The 16,659-nt window shown below is 42.7% G+C and overlaps 12 non-coding genes across 12 annotated transcripts; all 12 read left to right on the forward strand.

Moving 5' to 3' along the window:
- The first annotated feature begins 91 nt into the window (after nucleotides 1-91).
- On the forward strand, nucleotides 92-165 carry TRNAI-AAU (transfer RNA isoleucine (anticodon AAU)). The gene has a single exon. It is a non-coding gene; the product is annotated as a tRNA-Ile (tRNA).
- Nucleotides 166-842: 677 nt separating this feature from the next.
- TRNAI-AAU (transfer RNA isoleucine (anticodon AAU)) lies at nucleotides 843-916 on the forward strand. Its single transcript has one exon. It is a non-coding gene; the product is annotated as a tRNA-Ile (tRNA).
- A 2,543-nt stretch (nucleotides 917-3,459) lies between these two features.
- On the forward strand, nucleotides 3,460-3,533 carry TRNAI-AAU (transfer RNA isoleucine (anticodon AAU)). Its single transcript has one exon. It is a non-coding gene; the product is annotated as a tRNA-Ile (tRNA).
- A 676-nt stretch (nucleotides 3,534-4,209) lies between these two features.
- On the forward strand, nucleotides 4,210-4,283 carry TRNAI-AAU (transfer RNA isoleucine (anticodon AAU)). The gene has a single exon. It is a non-coding gene; the product is annotated as a tRNA-Ile (tRNA).
- A 1,477-nt stretch (nucleotides 4,284-5,760) lies between these two features.
- On the forward strand, nucleotides 5,761-5,834 carry TRNAI-AAU (transfer RNA isoleucine (anticodon AAU)). The gene has a single exon. It is a non-coding gene; the product is annotated as a tRNA-Ile (tRNA).
- Nucleotides 5,835-8,880: 3,046 nt separating this feature from the next.
- Nucleotides 8,881-8,954, forward strand: TRNAI-AAU (transfer RNA isoleucine (anticodon AAU)). The gene has a single exon. It is a non-coding gene; the product is annotated as a tRNA-Ile (tRNA).
- A 2,271-nt stretch (nucleotides 8,955-11,225) lies between these two features.
- Nucleotides 11,226-11,299, forward strand: TRNAI-AAU (transfer RNA isoleucine (anticodon AAU)). Its single transcript has one exon. It is a non-coding gene; the product is annotated as a tRNA-Ile (tRNA).
- A 723-nt stretch (nucleotides 11,300-12,022) lies between these two features.
- TRNAI-AAU (transfer RNA isoleucine (anticodon AAU)) lies at nucleotides 12,023-12,096 on the forward strand. The gene has a single exon. It is a non-coding gene; the product is annotated as a tRNA-Ile (tRNA).
- Nucleotides 12,097-12,424: 328 nt separating this feature from the next.
- On the forward strand, nucleotides 12,425-12,498 carry TRNAI-AAU (transfer RNA isoleucine (anticodon AAU)). The gene has a single exon. It is a non-coding gene; the product is annotated as a tRNA-Ile (tRNA).
- A 397-nt stretch (nucleotides 12,499-12,895) lies between these two features.
- Nucleotides 12,896-12,969, forward strand: TRNAI-AAU (transfer RNA isoleucine (anticodon AAU)). The gene has a single exon. It is a non-coding gene; the product is annotated as a tRNA-Ile (tRNA).
- Nucleotides 12,970-14,886: 1,917 nt separating this feature from the next.
- TRNAI-AAU (transfer RNA isoleucine (anticodon AAU)) lies at nucleotides 14,887-14,960 on the forward strand. Its single transcript has one exon. It is a non-coding gene; the product is annotated as a tRNA-Ile (tRNA).
- Nucleotides 14,961-16,422: 1,462 nt separating this feature from the next.
- Nucleotides 16,423-16,496, forward strand: TRNAI-AAU (transfer RNA isoleucine (anticodon AAU)). The gene has a single exon. It is a non-coding gene; the product is annotated as a tRNA-Ile (tRNA).
- The last annotated feature ends 163 nt before the right edge of the window (nucleotides 16,497-16,659 follow it).

The following is a 16,659-nucleotide window of genomic DNA, read 5'->3' on the forward strand; positions in this document are numbered from 1 at the left end:
AATGAGTTAGGCATTTTTTTCCAAGGGAAGAAAAAATCCCCCTGCAACTGGCCTCCATCTTATGCTCCAGTCAGAAACAGGACTCTCAGCTGGCCGGTTAGCTCAGTTGGTTAGAGCGTGGTGCCAATAACGCCAAGGTTACGGGTTTGATCCCCGTATTGGCCACTTTGTCATTTTGGGAAATATTTCTGCAGAAGGATGAGATTGATGCAGAATTGGCACTCACAGCTTTAGAGTTACTAACACAAGATTGCTGTTTTGTTGGAAGCAGCTGTGCATACATGGTCACGGGTCAGTACTGCTGCGGACATAACCAATGTTGGGGTGAGGATAAGGGTTGTATTTGTGAATGAGTTAGGCATTTTCTTTCAAGGGAAGAAAACTCCCCCCTGCAACTGGCCTCCCTCCTATGCTCCAGTCAGAAGGCATACTTTTTCTGACTGAGCATGGTGCTAATCACGCCAAGTTAGCGAATTTGATCACAGTATTGGCCACTTTGTCAATTTGGGAAATATTTCTGCAGAAGCATGAGATTGATGCAGAATTCCCACCCACAGCTTTAGATTTACTATGACTAGTTTTCTGTTTTGTTGGAAGCAGCAGTCCATAAATGGTCACAGGTCAGTACTGTTGTGGGAAATGACCAATGAGATGCATTTAACCTTCTTTTTCCCAGTTCTACTTAAATGTGATGCAGGCTACAAGTCAGTTTGAAGATAATTGTCATATTCATGAATTTCCTTCAGATCACATGTAGTTTTTCTTTAGGTTGTTGTGAGGATAAGGGTTTTATGTGTGAATGAGTTAGGCATTTTTTTTCCAAGGGAAAAAGACTTTCAGCTGGCTGGTTAGCTCAGTTGGTTAGAGTGTGGTGCTAATAACGCCAAGGTCATGGGTTCGATCCCCGTATTGGCCACTTTGTCATTTTGGGAAATATTTCTGCAGAAGCATGAGATTGATGCAGAATTGGCACTCACAGCTTTAGAGTTACTAACACAAGTTTGCTGTTTTGTTGGAAGCAGCTGTGCATACATGGTCACGGGTCAGTACTGCTGCGGGACATAACCAATGTTGTTGTGAGGATAAGGGTTGTATTTGTGAATGAGTTAGGCATTTTCTTTCAAGGGAAGAAAACTCCCCCCTGCAACTGACCTCCCTCCTATGCTCCAGTCAGAAGGCATACTTTTTCTGACTGAGCATGGTGCTAATCATGCCAAGTTAGCGAATTTGATCCCAGTATTGGCCACTTTGTCAATTTGGGAAATATTTCTGCAGAAGCATGAGATTGATGCAGAATTCCCACCCACAGCTTTAGATTTACTATGACTAGTTTGCTGTTTTGTTGGAAGCAGCAGTCCATAAATGGTCACAGGTCAGTACTGCTGTGGGAAATGACCAATGAGATGCATTTAACCTTCTTTGTCCCAGTTCTACTTAAATGTGATGCAGGCTACAAGTCAGTTTGAAGATAATTGTCATATTCATGAATTTCCTTCAGATCACATGTAGTTTTTCTTTAGGTTGTTGTGAGGATAAGGGTTTTATGTGTGAATGAGTTAGGCATTTTTTTCCCAAGGGAAAAATACTTTCAGCTCGCCGGTTAGCTCAGTTGGTTAGAGCGTGGTGCTAATAACGCCAAGGTCATGGGTTCGATCCCCGTATTGGCCACTTTGTCATTTTGGGAAATATTTCTGCAGAAGCATGAGATTGATGCAGAATTGGCACTCACAGCTTTAGAGTTACTAACACAAGTTTGCTGTTTTTTTGGAAGCAGCTGTGCATACATGGTCACGGGTCAGTACTGCTGCGGGACATAACCAATGTTGTTGTGAGGATAAGGGTTGTATTTGTGAATGAGTTAGGCATTTTCTTTCAAGGGAAGAAAGCTCCCCCCTGCAACTGGCCTCCCTCCTATGCTCCAGTCAGAAGGCATACTTTTTCTGACTGAGCATGGTGCTAATCACGCCAAGTTAGCGAATTTGATCCCAGTATTGGCCACTTTGTCAATTTGGGAAATATTTCTGCAGAAGCATGAGATTGATGCAGAATTCCCACCCACAGCTTTAGATTTACTATGACTAGTTTGCTGTTTTGTTGGAAGCAGCAGTCCATAAATGGTCACAGGTCAGTACTGCTGTGCGAAATGACCAATGAGATACATTTAACCTTCTTTGTCCCAGTTCTACTTAAATGTGATGCAGGCTACAAGTCAGTTTGAAGATAATTGTCATATTTATGAATTTCCTTCAGATCACATGTAGTTTTTCTTTAGGTTGTTGTGAGGATAAGGGTTTTATGTGTGAATGAGTTAGGCATTTTTTTTCCAAGGGAAGAAAAAATCCCCCTGCAACTGGCCTCCCTCTTATGGTCCAGTCAGAAATATGCCTCTCAGCTGGCCGGTTAGCTCAGTTGGTTAGAGCGCAAGGTCACGGGTTCGATCCCCGTATTGGCCACTTTGTCATTTTGGGAAATATTTCTGCAGAAGGATGAGATTGATGCAGAATTGGCACCTACAGCTTTAGAGTTACTAACACAAGATTGCTGTTTTGTTGGAAGCAGCTGTGCATACATGGTCACGGGTCAGTACTGCTGCGGGACATAACCAATGTTGTTGTGAGGATAAGGGTTGTATTTGTGAATGAGTTAGGCATTTTCTTTCAAGGGAAGAAAACTCCCCCCTGCAACTGGCCTCCCTCCTATGCTCCAGTCAGAAGGCTTACTTTTTCTGACTGAGCATGGTGCTAATCACGCCAAGTTAGCGAATTTGATCCCAGTATTGGCCACTTTGTCAATTTCGGAAATATTTCTGCAGAAGGATGAGATTGATGCAGAATTGGCACTCACAGCTTTAGAGTTACTAACACAAGATTGCTGTTTTGTTGGAAGCAGCTGTGCATACATAGTCACGGGTCAGTACTACTGCGGACATAACCAATGTTGTTGTGAGGATAAGGGTTGTATTTGTGAATGAGTTAGGCATTTTCTTTCAAGGGAAGAAAACTCCCCCCTGCAACTGGCCTCCCTCCTATGCTCCAGTCAGAAGGCATACTTTTTCTGACTGAGCATGGTGCTAATCACGCCAAGTTAGCGAATTTGATCCCAGTATTGGCCACTTTGTCAATTTGGGAGATATTTCTGCAGAAGCATGAGATTGATGCAGAATTCCCACCCACAGCTTTAGATTTACTATGACAAGTTTGCTGTTTTGTTGGAAGCAGCAGTCCATAAATGGTCACAGGTCAGTACTGCTGTGGGAAATGACCAATGAGATGCATTTAACCTTCTTTGTCCCAGTTCTACTTAAATGTGATGCAGGCTACAAGTCAGTTTGAAGATAATTGTCATATTCATGAATTTCCTTCAGATCACATGTAGTTTTTCTTTAGGTTGTTGTGAGGATAAGGGTTTTATGTGTGAATGAGTTAGGCATTTTTTTCCAAGGGAAAAAGACTCTCAGTTGGCCGGTTAGCTCAGTTGGTTAGAGCGTGGTGCTAATAACGCCAAGGTCACGGGTTTGATCCCTGTATTGGCCACTTTGTCATTTTGGGAAATATTTCTGCAGAAGGATGAGATTGATGCAGAATTGGCACTCACAGCTTTAGAGTTACTAACACAAGATTGCTGTTTTGTTGGAAGCAGCTGTGCATACATAGTCACGGGTCAGTACTGCTGCGGACATAACCAATGTTGTTGTGAGGATAAGGGTTGTATTTGTGAATGAGTTAGGCATTTTCTTTCAAGGGAAGAAAACTCCCCCCTGCAACTGGCCTCCCTCCTATGCTCCAGTCAGAAGTCATACTTTTTCTGACTGAGCATGGTGCTAATCACGCCAAGTTAGCGAATTTGATCCCAGTATTGGCCACTTTGTCAATTTGGGAAATATTTCTGCAGAAGCATGAGATTGATGCAGAATTCCCACCCACAGCTTTAGATTTACTATGACTAGTTTGCTGTTTTGTTGGAAGCAGCAGTCCATAAATGGTCACAGGTCAGTACTGCTGTCGGAAATGACCAATGAGATGCATTTAAACTTCTTTGTCCCAGTTCTACTTAAATGTGATGCAGGCTACAAGTCAGTTTGAAGATAATTGTCATATTCATGAATTTCCTTCAGATCACATGTAGTTTTTCTTTAGGTTGTTGTGAGGATAAGGGTTTTATGTGTGAATGAGTTAGGCATTTTTTTCCAAGGGAAAATGACTCTCAGCTGGCCGGTTAGCTCAGTTGGTTAGAGCGTGGTGCTAATAACGCCGAGGTCATGGGTTCGATCCCCGTATTGGCCACTTTGTCATTTTGGGAAATATTTCTGCAGAAGCATGAGATTGATGCAGAATTGGCACTCACAGCTTTAGAGTTACTAACACAAGTTTGCTGTTTTGTTGGAAGCAGCTGTGCATACATGGTCACGGGTCAGTACTGCTGCGGGACATAACCAATGTTGTTGTGAGGATAAGGGTTGTATTTGTGAATGAGTTAGGCATTTTCTTTCAAGGGAAGAAAACTCCCCCCTGCAACTGGCCTCCCTCCTATGCTCCAGTCAGAAGGCATACTTTTTCTGACTGAGCATGGTGCTAATCACGCCAAGTTAGCGAATTTGATCCCAGTATTGGCCACTTTGTCAATTTGGGAAATATTTCTGCAGAAGCATGAGATTGATGCAGAATTCCCACCCACAGCTTTAGATTTACTATGACTAGTTTGCTGTTTTGTTGGAAGCAGCAGTCCATAAATGGTCACAGGTCAGTACTGCTGTGGGAAATGACCAATGAGATGCATTTAACCTTCTTTGTCCCAGTTCTACTTAAATGTGATGCAGGCTACAAGTCAGTTTGAAGATAATTATCATATTCATGAATTTCCTTCAGATCACATGTAGTTTTTCTTTAGGTTGTTGTGAGGATAAGGGTTTTATGTGTGAATGAGTTAGGCATTTTTTTTCCGAGGGAAAAATACTTTCAGCTGGCCGGTTAGCTCAGTTGGTTAGAGCGTGGTGCTAATAACGCCGAGATCATGGGTTCGATCCCCGTATTGACCACTTTGTCATTTTGGGAAATATTTCTGCAGAAGCATGAGATTGATGCACAATTGGCACTCACAGCTTTAGAGTTACTAACACAAGTTTGCTGTTTTGTTGGAAGCAGCTGTGCATACATGGTCACGGGTCAGTACTGCTGCGGGACATAACCAATGTTGTTGTGAGGATAAGGGTTGTATTTGTGAATGAGTTAGGCATTTTCTTTCAAGGGAAGAAAGCTACCCCCTGCAACTGGCCTCCCTCCTATGCTCCAGTCAGAAGGCATACTTTTTCTGACTGAGCATGGTGCTAATCACGCCAAGTTAGCGAATTTGATCCCAGTATTGGCCACTTTGTCAATTTGGGAAATATTTCTGCAGAAGCATGAGATTGATGCAGAATTCCCACCCACAGCTTTAGATTTACTATGACTAGTTTGCTGTTTTGTTGGAAGCAGCAGTCCATAAATGGTCACAGGTCAGTACTGCTGTGGGAAATGACCAATGAGATACATTTAACCTTCTTTGTCCCAGTTCTACTTAAATGTGATGCAGGCTACAAGTCAGTTTGAAGATAATTGTCATATTCATGAATTTCCTTCAGATCACATGTAGTTTTCTTTAGGTTGTTGTGAGGATAAGGGTTTTATGTGTGAATGAGTTAGGCATTTTTTTTCCAAGGGAAGAAAAAATCCCCCTGCAACTGGCCTCCCTCTTATGGTCCAGTCAGAAATATGCCTCTCAGCTGGCCGGTTAGCTCAGTTGGTTAGAGCGTGGTGCTAATAACGCCAAGGTCACGGGTTCGATCCCCGTATTGGCCACTTTGTCATTTTGGGAAATATTTCTGCAGAAGGATGAGATTCATGCAGAATTGGCACTCACAGCTTTAGAGTTACTAACACAAGATTGCTGTTTTGTTGGAAGCAGCTGTGCATAGATAGTCACGGGTCAGTACTGCTGCGGACATAACCAATGTTGTTGTGAGGATAAGGGTTGTATTTGTGAATGAGTTAGGCATTTTCTTTCAAGGAAAGAAAACTCCCCCCTGCAACTGGCCTCCCTCCTATGCTCCAGTCAGAAGCATACTTTTTCTGACTGAGCATGGTGCTAATCACACCAAGTTAGCGAATTTGATCCCAGTATTGGCCACTTTGTCAATTTGGGAAAAATGTCTGCAGAAGCATTAGATTGATGCAGAATTCCCACCCACAGCTTTAGATTTACTATGACAAGTTTGCTGTTTTGTTGGAAGCAGCAGTCCATAAATGGTCACAGGTCAGTACTGCTGTGGGAAATGACCAATGAGATGCATTTAACCTTCTTTGTCGCAGTACTACTTAAATGTGATGCAGGCCACAAGTCAGTTTGAAGATAATTGTAATATTCATGAATTTCCTTCAGATCACATGGAGTTTTTCTTTAGGTTGTTGTGAGGATAAGGGTTGTCTGTGTGAATGAGTTAGGCATTTTTTTTCCAAGGGAAGAAAACATCCCCCTACAACTGGCCTCCTGCTTATGCTTGAGTCAGAAACAAAACTCTCAGCTGGTTGTTTAGCTCATTTGGTTAGAGCGTGGTGCTAATAATGGCAAGGTCACGGGTCCACGTATTGGCCTCCTTGTCATTTTGGGAAATATTTCTGCAGAAGCATGAGATTGATGCAGAATTGGCACTCACAGCTTTAGAGTTACTAACACAAGATTGCTGTGTTGTTGGAAGCAGCTGTACATACATGGTCACGGGTCAGTACTGCTGCGGGACATAACCAATGTTGTTGTGAGGATAAGGGTTGTATTTGTGAATGAGTTAGGCATTTTCTTTCAAGGGAAGAAAACTCCCCCCTGCAACTGGCCTCCATCCTATGCTCCAGTCAGAAGGCATACTTTTTCTGACTGAGCATGGTGCTAATCACGCCAAGTTAGCGGATTTGATCCCAGTATTGGCCACTTTGTCAATTTGGGAAATATTTCTGCAGAAGCATGAGATTGATGCAGAATTCCCACCCACAGCTTTAGATTTACTATGACTAGTTTGATGTTTTGTTGGAAGCAGCAGTCCATAAATGGTCACAGGTCAGTACTGCTGTGGGAAATGACCAATGAGATGCATTTAACCTTCTTTGTCCCAGTTCTACTTAAATGTGATGCAGGCTACAAGTCAGTTTGAAGATAATTGTCATATTCATGAATTTCCTTCAGATCACATGTCGTTTTTCTTTAGGTTGTTGTGAGGATAAGGGTTTTATGTGTGAATGACTTAGGCATTTTTTTTCCAAGGGAAGAAAAAATCCCCCTGCAACTGGCCTCCCTCTTATGCTCCAGTCAGAAACAGGACTCTCAGCTGGTCGGTTAGCTCAGTTGGTTAGAGTTTGGTGCTAATACGGGTTCGATCCCCGTATTGGCCACTTTGTCATTTTGGGAAATATTTCTGCAGAAGCATGAGATTGATGCAGAATTGGCACTCACAGCTTTAGAGTTACTAACACAAGATTGCTGTTTTGTTGGAAGCAGCTGTACATACATGGTCACGGGTCAGTACTGCTGCGGGACATAACCAATGTTGTTGTGAGGATAAGGGTTGTATTTGTGAATGAGTTAGGCATTTTCTTTCAAGGGAAGAAAACTCCCCCCTGCAACTGGCCTCCATCCTATGCTCCAGTCAGAAGGCATACTTTTTCTGACTGAGCATGGTGCTAATCACGCCAAGTTAGCGGATTTGATCCCAGTATTGGCCACTTTGTCAATTTGGGAAATATTTCTGCAGAAGCATGAGATTGATGCAGAATTCCCACCCACAGCTTTAGATTTACTATGACTAGTTTGATGTTTTGTTGGAAGCAGCAGTCCATAAATGGTCACAGGTCAGTACTGCTGTGGGAAATGACCAATGAGATGCATTTAACCTTCTTTGTCCCAGTTCTACTTAAATGTGATGCAGGCTACAAGTCAGTTTGAAGATAATTGTCATATTCATGAATTTCCTTCAGATCACATGTCGTTTTTCTTTAGGTTGTTGTGAGGATAAGGGTTTTATGTGTGAATGACTTAGGCATTTTTTTTCCAAGGGAAGAAAAAATCCCCCTGCAACTGGCCTCCCTCTTATGCTCCAGTCAGAAACAGGACTCTCAGCTGGTCGGTTAGCTCAGTTGGTTAGAGCTTGGTGCTAATACGGGTTCGATCCCCGTATTGGCCACTTTGTCATTTTGGGAAATATTTCTGCAGAAGCATGAGATTGATGCAGAATTGGCACTCACAGCTTTAGAGTTACTAACACAAGATTGCTGTTTTGTTGGAAGCAGCTGTGCATACATAGTCACGGGTCAGTACTGCTGCGGACATAACCAATGTTGTTGTGAGGATAAGGGTTGTATTTGTGAATGAGTTAGGCATTTTCTTTCAAGGGAAGAAAACTCCCCCCTGCAACTGGCCTCCCTCCTATGCTCCAGTCAGAAGGCATACTTTTTCTGACTGAGCATGGTGCTAATCACGCCAAGTTAGCGAATTTGATCCCAGTATTGGCCACTTTGTCAATTTGGGAAATATTTCTGCAGAAGCATGAGATTGATGCAGAATTCCCACCCACAGCTTTAGATTTACTATGACTAGTTTGCTGTTTTGTTGGAAGCAGCAGTCCATAAATGGTCACAGGTCAGTACTGCTGTGGGAAATGACCAATGAGATGCATTTAACCTTCTTTGTCCCAGTTCTACTTAAATGTGATGCAGGCTACAAGTCAGTTTGAAGATAATAGCCATATTCATGAATTTCCTTCAGATCACATGTAGTTTTTCTTTAGGTTGTTGTGAGGATAAGGGTTTTATGTGTGAATGACTTAGGCATTTTTTTTCCAAGGGAAAAAGACTTTCAGCTGGCCGGTTAGCTCAGTTGGTTAGAGCGTGGTCCTAATAACGCCAAGGTCATGGGTTCGATCCCCGTATTGGCCACTTTGTCATTTTGGGAAATATTTCTGGAGAAGCATGAGATTGATGCAGAATTGGCACTCACAGCTTTAGAGTTACTAACACAAGTTTGCTGTTTTGTTGGAAGCAGCTGTGCATACATGGTCACGGGTCAGTACTGCTGCGGGACATAACCAATGTTGTTGTGAGGATAAGGGTTGTATTTGTGAATGAGTTAGGCATTTTCTTTCAAGGGAAGAAAACTCCCCCCTGCAACTGGCCTCCCTCCTATGCTCCAGTCAGAAGGCATACTTTTTCTGACTGAGCATGGTGCTAATCACGCCAAGTTAGCGAATTTGATCCCAGTATTGGCCACTTTGTCAATTTGGGAAATATTTCTGCAGAAGCATGAGATTGATGCAGAATTCCCACCCACAGCTTTAGATTTACTATGACTAGTTTGCTGTTTTGTTGGAAGCAGCAGTCCATAAATGGTCACAGGTCAGTACTGCTGTGGGAAATGACCAATGAGATGCATTTAACCTTCTTTGTCCCAGTTCTACTTGAATGTGATGCAGGCTACAAGTCAGTTTGAAGATAATTGTCATATTCATGAATTTCCTTCAGATCACATGTAGTTTTTCTTTAGGTTGTTGTGAGGATAAGGGTATTATATGTGAATGAGTTAGGCATTTTTTTTCCAAGGGAAGAAAAAATCCCCCTGCAACTGGCCTCCCTCTTATGGTCCAGTCAGAAACATGCCTTTCAGCTGGCTGGTTAGCTCTGTTGGTTAGAGCGTGGTGCTAATAACACCAAGGTCACGGGTTCGATCCCCGTATTGGCCACTTTGTCATTTTGGGAAATATTTCTGCAGAAGGATGAGATTGATGCAGAATTGGCACTCACAGCTTTAGAGTTACTAACACAAGATTGCTGTTTTGTTGGAAGCAGCTGTGCATACATAGTCACGGGTCAGTACTGCTGCGGACATAACCAATGTTGTTGTGAGGATAAGGGTTGTATTTGTGAATGAGTTAGGCATTTTCTTTCAAGGAAAGAAAACTCCCCCCTGCAACTGGCCTCCCTCCTATGCTCCAGTCAGAAGCATACTTTTTCTGACTGAGCATGGTGCTAATCACGCCAAGTTAGCGAATTTGATCCCAGTATTGGCCACTTTGTCAATTTGGGAAAAATGTCTGCAGAAGCATTAGATTGATGCAGAATTCCCACCCACAGCTTTAGATTTACTATGACAAGTTTGCTGTCTTGTTGGAAGCAGCAGTCCATAAATGGTCACAGGTCAGTACTGCTGTGGGAAATGACCAATGAGATGCATTTAACCTTCTTTGTCGCAGTACTACTTAAATGTGATGCAGGCCACAAGTCAGTTTGAAGATAATTGTAATATTCATGAATTTCCTTCAGATCACATGGCGTTTTTCTTTAGGTTGTTGTGAGGATAAGGGTTGTCTGTGTGAATGAGTTAGGCATTTTTTTTCCAAGGGAAGAAAACATCCCCCTACAACTGGCCTCCTGCTTATGCTTGAGTCAGAAACAAAGCTCTCAGCTGGCTGTTTAGCTCATTTGGTTAGAGCGTGGTGCTAATAATGTCAAGGTCATGGGTCCCCGTATTGGCCTCCTTGTCATTTTGGGAAATATTTCTGCAGAAGCATGAGATTGATGCAGAATTGGCACTCACAGCTTTAGAGTTACTAACACAAGATTGCTGTTTTGTTGGAAGCAGCTGTGCATACCTGGTCATGGGTCAGTACTGCTGCGGGACATAACCAATGTTGTTGTGAGGATAAGGGTTGTATTTGTGAATGAGTTAGGCATTTTCTTTCAAGGAAAGAAAACTCCCCCCTGCAACTGGCCTCCCTCCTATGCTCCAGTCAGAAGGCATACTTTTTCTGACTGAGCATGGTGCTAATCACGCCAAGTTAGCGGATTTGATCCCAGTATTGGCCACTTTGTCAATTTGGGAAATATTTCTGCAGAAGCATGAGATTGATGCAGAATTCCCACCCACAGCTTTAGATTTACTATGACTAGTTTGCTGTTTTGTTGGAAGCAGCAGTCCATAAATGGTCACAGGTCAGTACTGCTGTGGGAAATGACCAATGAGATGAATTTAACCTTCTTTGTCCCAGTTCAACTTAAATGTGATGCAGGCTACAAGTCAGTTTGAAGATAATTGTCATATTCATGAATTTCCTTCAGATCACATGTAGTTTTTCTTTAGGTTGTTGTGAGGATAAGGGTTTTATGTGTGAATGAGTTAGGCATTTTTTTTCCAAGGGAAAAAGGCTCTCAGCTGGCCGGTTAGCTCAGTTGGTTAGAGCGTGGTGCTAATAACGCCAAGGTCATGGGTTCGATCCCTGTATTGGCCACTTTGTCATTTTGGGAAATATTTCTGCAGAAGCATGAGATTGATGCAGAATTGGCACTCACAGCTTTAGAGTTACTAACACAAGATTGCTGTTTTGTTGGTAGCAGCTCTGCATACATGGTCACGGGTCAGTACTGCTGCGGGACATAACCAATGTTGTTGTGAGGATAAGGGTTGTATTTGTGAATGAGTTAGGCATTTTCTTTCAAGGGAAGAAAACTACCGCCTGCAACTGGCCTCCCTCCTATGCTCCAGTCAGAAGGCATACTTTTTCTGACTGAGCATGGTGCTAATCACGCCAAGTTAGCGAATTTGATCCCAGTATTGGCCACTTTGTCAATTTGGGAAATATTTCTGCAGAAGCATGAGATTGATGCAGAATTCCCACCCACAGCTTTAGATTTACTATGACTAGTTTGCTGTTTTGTTTCAAGCAGCAGTCCATAAATGGTCACGGGTCAGTACTGCTGCGGGACTTCCAATGAGATGCATTTAACCTTCTTTGTCCCAGTTCTACTTAAATGTGATGCAGGCTACAAGTCAGTTTGAAGATAATTGTCATATTCATGAATTTCCTTCAGATCACATGTAGTTTTTCTTTAGGTTGTTGTGAGGATAAGGGTTTTATGTGTGAATGAGTTAGGCATTTTTTTCCAAGGGAAGAAAAAATCCCCCTGCAACTGGCCTCCCTCTTATGCTCCAGTCAGAAACAGGACTTTCAGCTGGCCGGTTAGCTCAGTTGGTTAGAGCGTGGTGCTAATAACGCCAAGGTTACGGGTTTGATCCCCGTATTGGCCACTTTGTCATTTTGGGAAATATTTCTGCAGAAGCATGAGATTGATGCAGAATTGGCACTCACAGCTTTAGAGTTACTAATGAACAATGAGATGCATTTAACCTTCTTTGTCCCAGTTCTACTTAAATGTGATGCAGGCTACAAGTCAGTTTGAAGATAATTGTCATATTCGTGAATTTCCTTCAGATCACATGTAGTTTTTCTTTAGGTTGTTGTGAGGATAAGGGTTTTATGTGTGAATGAGTTAGGCATTTTTTTTCCAAGGGAAGAAAAAGTCCACCTGCAACTGGCCTCCCTCTTATGCTCCAGTCAGAAATATGCCTCTCAGCTGGCTGGTTAGCTCAGTTGGTTAGAGCGTGGTGCTAATAACGCCACGGTCACGGGTTCGATCCCCGTATTGGCCACTTTGTCATTTTGGGAAATATTTCTGCAGAAGCATGAGATTGATGCAGAATTCCCACCCACAGCTTTAGATTTACTATGACTAGTTTGCTGTTTTGTTGGAAGCAGCAGTCCATAAATGGTCACAGGTCAGTACTGCTGTGGGAAATGACCAATGAGATGCATTTAACCTTCTTTGTCCCAGTTCTACTTAAATGTGATGCAGGCTACAAGTCAGTTTGAAGATAATTGTCATATTCATGAATTTCCTTCAGATCACATGTAGTTTTTCTTTAGGTTGTTGTGAGGATAAGGGTTTTATGTGTGAATGACTTAGGCATTTTTTTTTCCAAGGGAAGAAAAAATCCCCCTGCAACTGGCCTCCCTCTTATGGTCCAGTCAGAAACAAGACTCTTAGCTGGTCGGTTAGCTCAGTTGGTTAGAGCGTGGTGCTAATAACGCCAAGGCCACGGGTTCGATCCCCGTATTGGCCACTTTGTCATTTTGGGAAATATTTCTGCAGAAGCATGAGATTGATGCAGAATTGGCACTCACAGCTTTAGAGTTACTAACACAAGATTGCTGTTTTGTTGGTAGCAGCTGTGCATACATGGTCACGGGTCAGTACTGCTGCGGACATAACCAATGTTGTTGTGAGGATAAGGGTTGTATTTGTGAATGAGTTAGGCATTTTCTTTCAAGGGAAGAAAACTCCCCCCTGCAACTGGCCTCCCTCCTATGCTCCAGTCAGAAGGCATACTTTTTCTGACTGAGCATGGTGCTAATCACGCCAAGTTAGCGAATTTGATCCCAGTATTGGCCACTTTGTCAATTTGGGAAATATTTCTGCAGAAGCATGAGATTGATGCAGAATTCCCACCCACAGCTTTAGATTTACTATGACTAGTTTGCTGTTTTGTTGGAAGCAGCAGTCCATAAATGGTCACAGGTCAGTACTGCTGTGGGAAATGACCAATGAGATGCATTTAACCTTCTTTGTCCCAGTTCTACTTAAATGTGATGCAGGCTACAAGTCAGTTTGAAGATAATTGTCATATTCATGAATTTCCTTCACATCACATGTAGTTTTTCTTTAGGTTGTTGTGAGGATAAGGGTATTATATGTGAATGAGTTAGGCATTTTTTTTCCAAGGGAAGAAAAAATCCCCCTGCAACTGGCCTCCCTCTTATGGTCCAGTCAGAAATATGCTTCTCAGCTGGCTGGTTAGCTCAGTTGGTTAGAGCGTGGTGCTAATAACGCCAAGGTCACGGGTTCGATTCGATCCCCGTATTGTCCACTTTGTCATTTTGGGAAATATTTCTGCAGAAGGATGAGATTGATGCAGAATTGGCACTCACAGCTTTAGAGTTACTAACACAAGATTGCTGTTTTGTTGGAAGCAGCTGTGCATACATAGTCACGGGTCAGTACTGCTGCGGACATAACCAATGTTGTTGTGAGGATAAGGGTTGTATTTGTGAATGAGTTAGGCATTTTCTTTCAAGGAAAGAAAACTCCCCCCTGCAACTGGCCTCCCTCCTATGCTCCAGTCAGAAGCATACTTTTTCTGACTGAGCATGGTGCTAATCACGCCAAGTTAGCGAATTTGATCCCAGTATTGGCCACTTTGTCAATTTGGGAAAAATGTCTGCAGAAGCATTAGATTGATGCAGAATTCCCACCCACAGCTTTAGATTTACTATGACAAGTTTGCTGTTTTGTTGGAAGCAGCAGTCCATAAATGGTCACAGGTCAGTACTGCTGTGGGAAATGACCAATGAGATGCATTTAACCTTCTTTGTCGCAGTACTACTTAAATGTGATGCAGGCCACAAGTCAGTTTGAAGATAATTGTAATATTCATGAATTTCCTTCAGATCACATGGCGTTTTTCTTTAGGTTGTTGTGAGGATAAGGGTTGTCTGTGTGAATGAGTTAGGAATTTTGTTTCCAAGGGAAGAAAACATCCCCCTACAACTGGCCTCCTGCTTATGCTTGAGTCAGAAACAAAACTCTCAGCTGGCTGTTTAGCTCATTTGGTTAGAGCGTGGTGCTAATAATGGCAAGGTCACGGGTCCCCGTATTGGCCTCCTTGTCATTTTGGGAAATATTTCTGCAGAAGCATGAGATTGATGCAGAATTGGCACTCACAGCTTTAGAGTTACTAACACAAGATTGCTGTTTTGTTGGAAGCAGCAGTCCATAAATGGTCACAGGTCAGTACTGCTGTGGGAAATGACCAATGAGATGCATTTAAACTTCTTTGTCCCAGTTCTACTTAAATGTGATGCAGGCTACAAGTCAGTTTGAAGATAATTGTCATATTCGTGAATTTCCTTCAGATCACATGTAGTTTCCCCCTGCAACTGGCCTCCCTCTTATGCTCCAGTTAGAAATATTCCTCTCAGCTGGCTGGTTAGCTCAGTTGGTTAGAGCGTGGTGCTAATAACGCCAAGGTCACGGGTTCGATCCCCGTATTGGCCACTTTGTCATTTTGGGAGATATTTCTGCAGAAGCATGAGATTGATGCAGAATTGGCACTCACAGCTTTAGAGTTACTAACACAAGATTGCTGTTTTGTTGGAAGCAGCTGTGCATACATAGTCACGGGTCAGTACTGCTGCGGACATAACCAATGTTGTTGTGAGGACAAGGGTTGTATTTGTGAATGAGTTAGGCATTTTCTTTCAAGGGAAGAAAACTCCCCCCTGCAACTGGCCTCCCTCCTATGCTCCAGTCAGAAGGCATACTTTTTCTGACTGAGCATGGTGCTAATCACGCCAAGTTAGCGAATTTGATCCCAGTATTGGCCACTTTGTCAATTTGGGAAATATTTCTGCAGAAGCATGAGATTGATGCAGAATTCCCACCCACAGCTTTAGATTTACTATGACTAGTTTGCTGTTTTGTTGGAAGCAGCAGTCCATAAATGGTCACAGGTTAGTACTGCTGTGGGAAATGACCAATGAGATGCATTTAACCTTCTTTGTCCCAGTTCTACTTAAATGTGATGCAGGCTACAAGTCAGTTTGAAGATAATTGTCATATTCATGAATTTCCTTCAGATCACATGTAGTTTTTCTTTAGGTTGTTGTGAGGATAAGGGTATTATGTGTGAATGACTTAGGCATTTTTTTTCCAAGGGAAGAAAAAATCCCCCTGCAACTGGCCTCCCTCTTATGCTCCAGTCAGAAACAGGACTCTCAGCTGGTCGGTTAGCTCAGTTGGTTAGAGCGTGGTGCTAATAACGCCAAGGTCACGGGTTCGGTCACGGGTTCGATCCCTGTATTGGCCACTTTGTCATTTTGGGAAATATTTCTGCAGAAGCATGAGATTGATGCAGAATTGGCACTCACAGCTTTAGAGTTACTAACACAAGATTGCTGTTTTGTTGGAAGCAGCTGTGCATACATGGTCACGGGTCAGTACTGCTGCGGGACATAACCAATGTTGTTGTGAGGATAAGGGTTGTATTTGTGAATGAGTTAGGCATTTTCTTTCAAGGGAAGAAAGCTCCCCCCTGCAACTGGCCTCCCTCCTATGCTCCAGTCAGAAGGCATACTTTTTCTGACTGAGCATGGTGCTAATCACGCCAAGTTAGCGAATTTGATCCCAGTATTGGCCACTTTGTCAATTTGGGAAATATTTCTGCAGAAGAATGAGATTGATGCAGAATTCCCACCCACAGCTTTAGATTTACTATGACTAGTTTCCTGTTTTGTTGGAAGCAGCAGTCCATAAATGGTCACAGGTCAGTACTGCTGTGGGAAATGACCAATGAGATGCATTTAACCTTCTTTGTCCCAGTTCTACTTAAATGTGATGCAGGCTACAAGTCAGTTTGAAGATAATTGTCATATTCGTGAATTTCCTTCAGATCACATGTAGTTTTTCCCCTGCAACTGGCCTCCCTCTTATGCTCCAGTTAGAAATATGCCTCTCAGCTGGCCGGTTAGCTCAGTTGGTTAGAGCATGGTGCTAATAACACCAAGGTCACGGGTTCGATCCCCGTATTGGCCACTTTGTCATTTTGGGAAATATTTCTGCAGAAGCATGAGATTGATGCAGAATTGGCACTCACAGCTTTAGAGTTACTAACACAAGATTGCTGTTTTGTTGGAAGCATGTAGTTTTTCTTTAGGTTGTTGTGAGGATAAGGGTTTTATGTGTGAATGAGTTAGGC

This window comes from Ambystoma mexicanum, chromosome 1p, assembly GCF_040938575.1.
Source record: "Ambystoma mexicanum isolate Mex_15411 chromosome 1p, UKY_AmexF1_1, whole genome shotgun sequence".
In the NCBI taxonomy this organism is placed as follows: Eukaryota; Metazoa; Chordata; class Amphibia; order Caudata; family Ambystomatidae; genus Ambystoma; species Ambystoma mexicanum.